Genomic DNA, 9,124 nt, shown 5'->3' on the forward strand with positions numbered 1-9,124 from the left:
GGGGGAAGGAGACAGGCTGCTTTGTGTGCACACAGAACACACAGAAGGTAGAAGATTCTACCCAATGACCACTCCTGGATCTTGTGGCAAAAGAGACATATCCTGGTTTATTTTATGAAACAAAAGTGTACTTTAAAGTCATTACCTTTGGTGCAGGGCCTATCTGATACCCCAGAATTCAATTCAGCCCTCAGTTCCAAGAGGAACCACTCGGTCCCAATGGAGCCAATCAAGGATAAATGAACAAGTGCAGAAGACTGATTTCCAAACTCAACCCCCAAATTTATTAAGTATCAGTGACAGTCTATCTGTAGCAACAATACATTGCCTTCTTGAGTTGGTTTGGATAGGGGGAAAAATTCTCTCAGCTCCCACCCCTAAAACATCTTACAGTGGGCACTGCTCTTGTGCCTAAAATCTTCATGATTAGGGGTGCTACATTACAATAGGGCATGCATTCTTAATGGCAACAATATCACTCCCAAAGGGGAAAAAATACTGGTTCTTGGAGATGGAGGGATCTTAGATATTACAGTGGTATGTGGACCTCCAAAGGGCAGCAGTACCATAAACAGAGACACATACATCTGTGGTATGAAAATTTCATGAAGAGAAAGAAATTAAGGGATAAAATGTCTAAAGAAGCTCCTTAGTGGCACAATAATGCAAAAAAAAAAAAAAAAAAAAAAAAAAAAAAAAAAAAAAAAAAAAGGTTGAGAAACACTGATTGAGGAGAAGAATAAATAACCTGAAATACCAGGGCCAAATCTGTTTGTTTGTTTGTTTTTTTAAACATTTATTTCTCCTAGTTTTTCTTCTTCTTTTTCTTTTTTTTTTACAGGGACAGAGATAGAGAGTCAGAGAGAGGGACAGACAGACAGGAACGGAAAGAGATAAGAAGCATCAATCATCAGTTTTTTGTAGCAACACCTTAGTTGTTCATTGACTGCTTTCTCATATGTGCCTTGACCACGGGCCTTTAGCAGACTGAGTAACCCCTTGCTCGAGCCAGCAACCTTGGGTCCAAGCTGGTGAGCTTTTCTCAAACCAGATGAGCCCGTGCTCAAGCTGGCGACCTCGGGGTCTCGAACCCGAGTCCTCCGCATCCCACTCCGATGCTCTATCCACTGCGCCACCACCTGGTTAGGCCCAAATCTGGTTTTTGACCTTATTATTTTCAGCCTGCTTATTTGACCTATTATTTCTTTTGAAATCGCTATAGTGAGGAAATGATATTTTCCTAGGCAGACGGCCCTTGCTGAGTCATTTAGAAAGAAGGGGTAGGTTGAAAGATGAAGAGCTGTGGAAGATTTGTAAAGGGTGACTGGCTAATAACTTAATTGAAATTTCAAAGGTCAAACAGTAAACTCTAAGTTAATTTTAAAAACCAGCTTGGCTCTGGTTGGTTGGCTCAGTGGATAGAGCATCAGCTGGGCATGCGAACATCCCAGGTTCTATCCTCAGTCAGGGCACACATGAGAAGCAATTATCTGCTTCTCTTCCTCTCCTTTTCCCCCTTTTCTCTCTGTTCCCCTCTTGCATCCAGTGGCTCAATTGGTCTGAGCATGTGCCCCAGGCGGGGGTTGCCAGGTGGATCCAGCTTGGGGCACATGCAGGAGTCTGTCTCTCTATCTCCCCTCCTCTCACTTAAAAATAAGTAGATAAAATATAACAATCATCTTATGTTGCTACCATTAACCTTAGAGTGCTCAGAATCGATAGTGCCTCTTTCTGCCTCAAATCAGATGAGGCTACTTTAAACTAGAGAAGGGCTCTGAATGATCTTGTTGAGTCAATGATCCCAGATGACAAAAAATCACCACCATTTGACTCAGGCATAAATCTCCTTACTCAGTGTTTTTTCCTCTTGATGCTTAACTGAAACATAGGTTCCTGAGCAAGCCTCTCTAGTGGTATTGGCTCATTCCCTCACAAGTTACCAACGTCTGAATCAGGAGGTGTGGTGTCTTTGCTCCTAAGTGCTCCTTCCAGACCACTAATCCTCCACTTTTATGTCAAAAATTTCATTCCTTTGAAGCTCCATCTAACCAGCAATACCACATTTCCTTTTTGTGCATTATGCTCATCTTCTAAAGTTACCATTATTCAATAAATGCATAGGCTCCTGCCTGTCTGTTTTCCTCTCTATCCCACATCCTACCTTCTTTCTGGATCTTCACTCAGCACTTAGAAAATTCAGTTTACATTCTCCCTACAGCAGGCAAAGTGATATTTTAAAAATATAAATTGAATCATGTGTTCCATCTCTTTAAAACCCTCCTGTGACTTCTCATTTCTCTAAGGATGAAGCCTGCACAGTCATGTGCTGCTTAACCATGGGCATAACTTCTGAGAAATCTGTTGTTAGGTGATATTGTCATTGGGGGAACATGATAGTGTTTACTTACAAAACCTAGATGGCATAGCCTACTACTTACTTAGGGTGTATGGCATAAACTATTTCTCACAGGCTACAGCTTGTACAGCCTGTTACTGTACAAAATAACATGAGATTAAATCAAGTATGAGAGAAAATGATGTAATCAAGAGGTGGTAAACATACCTCTTTTTTTACTTTTATTAATTTTTAGAGAGGAGAGAGAGTGAGAGTGAGAGAGAGAGAGAAGGGGCAGGGAGGAGCAGGAAGCATCAACTCCCATATGTGCCTTGACCAGGCAAGCCCAGGGTTTTGAACCGGCGACCTCAGCATTCCAGGTCGACGCTTTATCCACTGCGCCACCACAGGTCAGGCAACATACCTCTTGTACAGTAGAAAGAATACACTCTAAAATAATAAAAATACAGTATAAAAATTAATGCAAAATTGATCAAAGACCTAGAGATAGTATCTGAAGCAATAAATTACATAGAAGAAAACATAGGTACTAAACTTATGGACCTTGGCCATAAAGAACATGTTGTGAATTTGACCCCAGAGGCAAGGGAAGTAAAGGCAACAACAAATGCATGAGACTATATCAAACAAAAAAGCTTCTTCATAGCAAAAGAAACCAACAACAAAACAAAAAGACAGCCAAGCAAATGGGAGATGATATTGAAAAACAGCAGCTCTGATTAAAGGGTTAATATCCAAAACACATAAAGAACTCATAGAGTTCAGCAACAAACAAATGATCAAATTAAAAAACAGAGAGAGGCTGGCCTTTGGTGGCACAGTGGATAAAATGTTGACCTGGAAAGCTGAGGTCGCTGGTTCGAAACCCTGGGCTTTCCCAGTCAAGGCACATATGAAACTTGATGCTTCCTGTTCCTCCTCCTCCTCCTCCTCCTCCTCCTCCTCCTCTTCCTCCTCCTCCTCCTCCTTCTACTTCTTCTCTCTCTCTCTCTCTCTCTCTCTCTCTCTCTCTCTCCTCTCTAAAATTAATAAATAAAATCTTTTTTAAAAAATGGAGAGAGGTCCTGAACAGACACTTCTCCCAAGAAGACGTACAAAAGGCCAACATATATATAAAAATATGCTCATCTTCACTGGCTCTTCAAGAAATTAAAATCAAAACTACAATGAGGTACCACCTCACACATGTTAGATTGGCTATTATCAAGAAGACAGATAATAACAAGTGTTGGAGAGGCTGTGGAGAAAAAAGGACCCTCATTCACTGCTGATCAGAATGCAAATTAGTACAACCATTATGGGAGAAAGTATTGTGGTTACTCAAAAAATTAGGAATAGAACTACCTCATAACCCAGCAATCTCTATACTGGGTATATACCGCCAAAACTTGAAAACACTAGTACATAGAAACAACCAAAGTGTCCCTTGATAGAAAATTTGATAAAGAAGATGTGGTACATATATACAATGGAATACTACTCAGCCAAAGAAATGATGACATAGTGAGATCTATGATAACATAGATGGACCTTGAGAACATTATACTGAGCGAAATAAGTAAATGAGAAAAAGCTAAGAACTGTATGATTTCACACATAGGTGGGATATAAAACTGAGACTCATGGACATAGATAAAAGTGAAGTGGTTATCAGAGGGAGGGGGACTTCGGGGAGGAGGAGGGGGATGGAGTAAAGAGGGACAAATATACAGTGGTGGAAAATGATTTTGGTACACAACCTAATCAACAGTTCAAATGCTATAGAAATGTTTACCTAAAACCTATGTACTCATATTAATCAATGTGATCTCATTTATTAATTTCTTAAATAAAATTTAAAAATAAACAAGAAAAAATATAGTATAATAGCTATAAAACTAGTAAATAATCATTTATTATCATTGTATCTGTTATATTTTCATATGACTGGCAGTGAAGTAGGTTTGTTTATACAGCATTACCACAAACTCTATGCTCTTTGATGTTAACAAAGGTTATGACATCATTAGACAAAAGGAATTTTTCAGCTCCATTATAATCTTATGGGACCACAATCAGTCCATGATTGACCAAGATGTCAGTATGTGGGCATGATTGCATTTCTCACTATATGTGGGTTATAAAGTCTTGTATGATCTTGCTCCCACCTACTTCTGGCCTCTTTTTCTAGGGTTCCTGGGTTCTCTCACTTTGCTATAGCCACATGAACTCACCAAGCTCATTGCCTAAAGTCCCTAACCTTTGCTCTTCCCTCTCCCTAGCAAGTTTTTCTCCCAAATTTTTGCATGAATTTTTCAAAGTTTGCATTTATCTCAAATTTATTATCTTTTAGTTTACAGCTAAAATGTTACTTCAGAGCAATATTTCTTAAACACCAGTATAAAATAACTCTCTACCACCAGTCCACCCAGTTATTCTTTTTCACATTATCCTGCTATTTTTGTTTTCATGCCACATATCATGTTCTGAAATGATCTTTTCTGTTTTTGTCTTCCTCCCTCAATTTGAATGTATTAAGAGAAAAGGATTTGTCTGTCTTTTCCACTGCTTTATCTTTAGCACCTAGAATAATGTCCTGTGCATAGCAAGTGTGGTAGGCAGTCACTAAGATGGCTCCCATGATCCCCTTCTCCTCTTATTCATACCCTTGTGCAATATCTTCTCCTTGAGTGTGGTCTAAACTCTGACTCCTGTCTAGCAAATGGAATACAATAGAGGTGATAGATGTCACTTCAGAGATTAGGTTACAAAATACTATAGCTTCTATCTTGAATGCCCTTTTCCACCTTTTGCTCACTCACCCTGAAGGAAGCCAGCTGCCATGTTGGGAGTCGCTCTACAGAAAGGCCCTCAGAGCATGGAACCACTGATCAACAGCCATTGAGGCCCCGAGGCCTGCCAACAGCCATGTAAGTGAGCTTGGAAGGGAATTTGAAATAGATCCTTCCTCAATAAAGCCCTACTCAACAACTGTATTTCAGTCTGTGGGAGACACTGAGACAGAAGCAACTATGTTATACTCAGATTCCTGACACACCAACACTATGAGGCAGGGGTCCCCAAACTACAGCCTGCGCATGTGGCCCCATGAGGCCATTTATCCGGCCCCCCGCCACACTTCCGGAAGGGGCACCTCTTTCATTGGTAGTCAGTGAGAGAAGCACATTGACCATCTCATTAGACAAAAGCAGGCCCATAGTTCCCATTGAAATACTGGTCAGTTTGTTGATTTAAATTTACTTGTTCTTTATTTTAAATATTGTATTTGTTCCCATTTTGTTTTTTTACTTTAAAATAAGATATGTGCAGTGTGCATAGGGATTTGTTCATAGTTTTTTTTTTATAATCCGGCCCTCCAACGGTCTGAGGGACAGTGAACTGGCCCCCTGTGTAAAAAGTTTGGGGACCCCTGCTATAAGGTAACAAATGTTTCTTGTTTTAAGCCTCTAGACTTTGGAGTAATTTGTTACACAGAATTAAATATTCAATACTGTAGATCCTCAATAAATACCTATTAGATTACTGAATTCTTGGTGACCTCAATGCCCAAGTAACTTGCTCATCTTTAATGACCCTGGCCTTAATTCCACTTCAGCCACCCACTGTCTTGACCACACCCTCATCCTTCTCACCATTTACAACTGCTTCACCTCTAAAATAATAAATTACAATGCCCTATCTTGTGACTACACCCTTCCATCCTTCCAACTCACTCATTACTCCCAGTAACCTCGGCCTTCAACACCACTGGGACTCATGTTACATGTTCATTTCCCCAGGAAGCAAACTTAAAGAGGTAGTTTAGTGTGCAGGATGTTTATTAAGAAGTGCTCTTGGAATTAATACTTGTAAAAAGGGGGAAGGAAGCAGAACTGGGCAGAAGTTCGGATGCAATGCAGGACCAGTGACAGCCTTGGTCAATCCTGTGTGGAAGCTATGAAACTACAATGGTCCTTAAGGGTTATTCTGAGTGGGCTGTGATGACCAGGGCTGTATACCCATGTCTCAATTAGTCATTTGATGTGGGCGAAAAGGGAAAGGGTGTGACTTTGGTTATGGCAACTAGTTCTGTGTAACTGTGCAACAGTTGAAAGCCCTTGGCAGCACCGTTTGAAAACAGCCTGTAAAGACATTCCCAACTATGGAGGCAAAAAGTTATTTACTGAAAGGTAATCAATGTGTATTACATATCAATCTGTCAGCCTCTTTTTTGTCCTCATTCCTTCCCTACTCAACTTATATGCCATTGTTTATTACTACAACTATACTTAAGTAAGTATCCTCAAATCCTAATTCCACTGTCTTTCTGTGTTATCTGCTCAGCCCAAACCCCAACCTTAAGTGAATTCAAGTAACTTTCTTCCCCATTCCTGTACCTGGGCTGATGGGCATAGATAGAGAAAATCTAATTATTGTGCACATTGGTGTTTCCACAAATCTGTAGTCTTCAAACTTAACTAGGTGCTCAATCTCCTATATCAATTTTAATATCTTTTCCCTGTTAGCATTCTCCCACACACAACTCCAGATATTTCAAGTCTTCTCCATGTCCTTCAAAGTACTGAACTCCCTACTTTTCCTACCCTCCTCTGAAGAGATGACCTAACCTTTTTCAAGGAGAAAATTGCTATCAGCAGATTTTTTACAAGTCCTTTCTAATAAATCTCCAAGTAGACAAGATCTATTGATTCTACTTCTCAAGCAACTTTCATGTCCATTCACTTCTTACTACCTCTACAGCCACTTCCCTACTTCAAGTCACTGCCCCCTTACATTTGAATGTCTGCAGCAGCTACCTTCTTCTTTTTTTAAATTCTTTTAGAAAACATTTGAGATGGGTGTCACTCTTTTTTTTAAGATTTTTTTTTAGATTTTATATATTGATTTTTAGGATGAGAAATATCTACTAATAGTTGCTTCACTTTAGTTGTTCATTGATTGTTTCTCATTTGTGCCATGACCAGGCAAGCCTGGGACCTTGAACTGGCCACCTCAGCATTCTAGGTCAAAGCTCTAACCACTGTGATACCACAGGTCAGGCCTTCAGCTCTCTTCTAACTGACATTCTTTTGTGTGTGTGACAGAGAGAGAGAGAGAGAGAGAGAGAGAGAAGGACAGATAGGAACAGACAGACAGGAAGGGAGAGAGATGAGAAGCATCAATTTGTTTCAGCATCTTAGTTGTTCATTGATTGCTTTCTCTTACGTGCCTTGACGGGGGAGTTACAATAGAGTGAGTGTGACCCCTTGCTCAAGCCAGCAACCTTAGGCTCAAACCAGCTACCTTGGGCTTTAAGCCAGCGACCTTTGGGCTCAAGCCAGTGACCATGGGATCATGTCTATGATCCCACATTCAAGCCAGCAATGCCACACTCAAACTGGTAAGTCCGTACTCAAGCCGGATGAGCCCATGCTCAAGCTGGCAACCTTGGATTTTCAAACCTGGGTCCTCTGCACCCCAGTCTGATGCTCCATCCACTGTGCCACCAGCTAGTCAGGCCTAACTGATCTTCTTGATTCCAATTTTTTTTCACTCCCATTGGAGTAAAACATCATGATTACTTTCTTCTCTCTGCCTCACACATAAATTTCTCTGTGCACAGAATACTTTTCCCTTTACATCTATCCTTACATGCTGGCTAATTCCAGTTTTCCATAGAGGTATTAAATGACCCTTCAGTGAGAACTTATTTGACTTTCCAAATTTGATTAAAATCTTCTGATATATGTTTTCATGGCACCCTGAAGTTCCTTTCCCATATGTGCCTTGACTGAGGGTGCTACAGCAGGGAAAGTGACCCTTTGCTCAAGCCAGTGATCTTGGACTCTAGCCAGTGACCTTGGGTTTCAAGCCAGCCACCTTCAGGCTCAAGCCAGCAACCATGGGGTCATATATATGATCTCACACTCAAGCCAGCGACCCCATGCTCAAGCTGGTGTGCCCGTACTCAAGCCAATGAGTCTGTGCTCAAGCTCCTGCCTGATCAAGTGGTGGTGCAGTGGATAGAGCATCGGACTGGGATGCAGAGGACCCAGGTTCAAAACCTTGAGGTCACCAGCTTGATCATGGGCTCATCTGGCTTGAGCATGGGCTCACCAACTTGAGCTCCTGGTCACTGGCTCACTGGCTTCAGTGTGGGTTCATAAAAATGACTCCATGGTCTCTGGAGTGAGCCTAAAGGTCACTGGCTTGAAGCTCAAGGTCGCTGGCTTGAGCAAAGGTCACTTGCTCTGCTGTAACTCCCCCAGTCAAGGCACATATGAGAAAGCAATCAATGAACAACTAAGGAGACTAAGGAGTCGCAATGAAGAATTGATGCTTCTCATCACTCTCCCTTCCTGTCTATCAGTCCTTATCTGTCCCTCTCTCTGACTCTCTCTGTCTCTGTCAAAAAAAAACACCCCAAAGCAAAAACAAAAACAAAACACATACACACACAAAAAACAAAGAATTGTTCCTCATTTCTTCCAATTTTCTAGCAAACTGCCTTAAATAAATATATTTCTCGGCCCTGGCCGGTTGGCTCAGCGGTAGAGCGTCGACCTGCCGTGCGGGGGACCCGGGTTCGATTCCCGGCCAGGGCACGTGGGGGAGGTGCCCGTTTGCTTCTCCACCCCCCCTTCTTCTCTGTCTCTCTCTTCCCCTCTCGCAGCCGGGGCTCCGTAGGGGCAGGGATGGGCCGGGCGCTGGGGATGGCTCCTTGGCCGCTGCCCCGGGCGCTGGAGTGGCTCTGGTCGCGGCGGAGCGGCGCCCCGGAGGGGCAGAGCG

Source organism: Saccopteryx bilineata, chromosome X, assembly GCF_036850765.1.
Source record: "Saccopteryx bilineata isolate mSacBil1 chromosome X, mSacBil1_pri_phased_curated, whole genome shotgun sequence".
Taxonomy (NCBI): Eukaryota; Metazoa; Chordata; class Mammalia; order Chiroptera; family Emballonuridae; genus Saccopteryx; species Saccopteryx bilineata.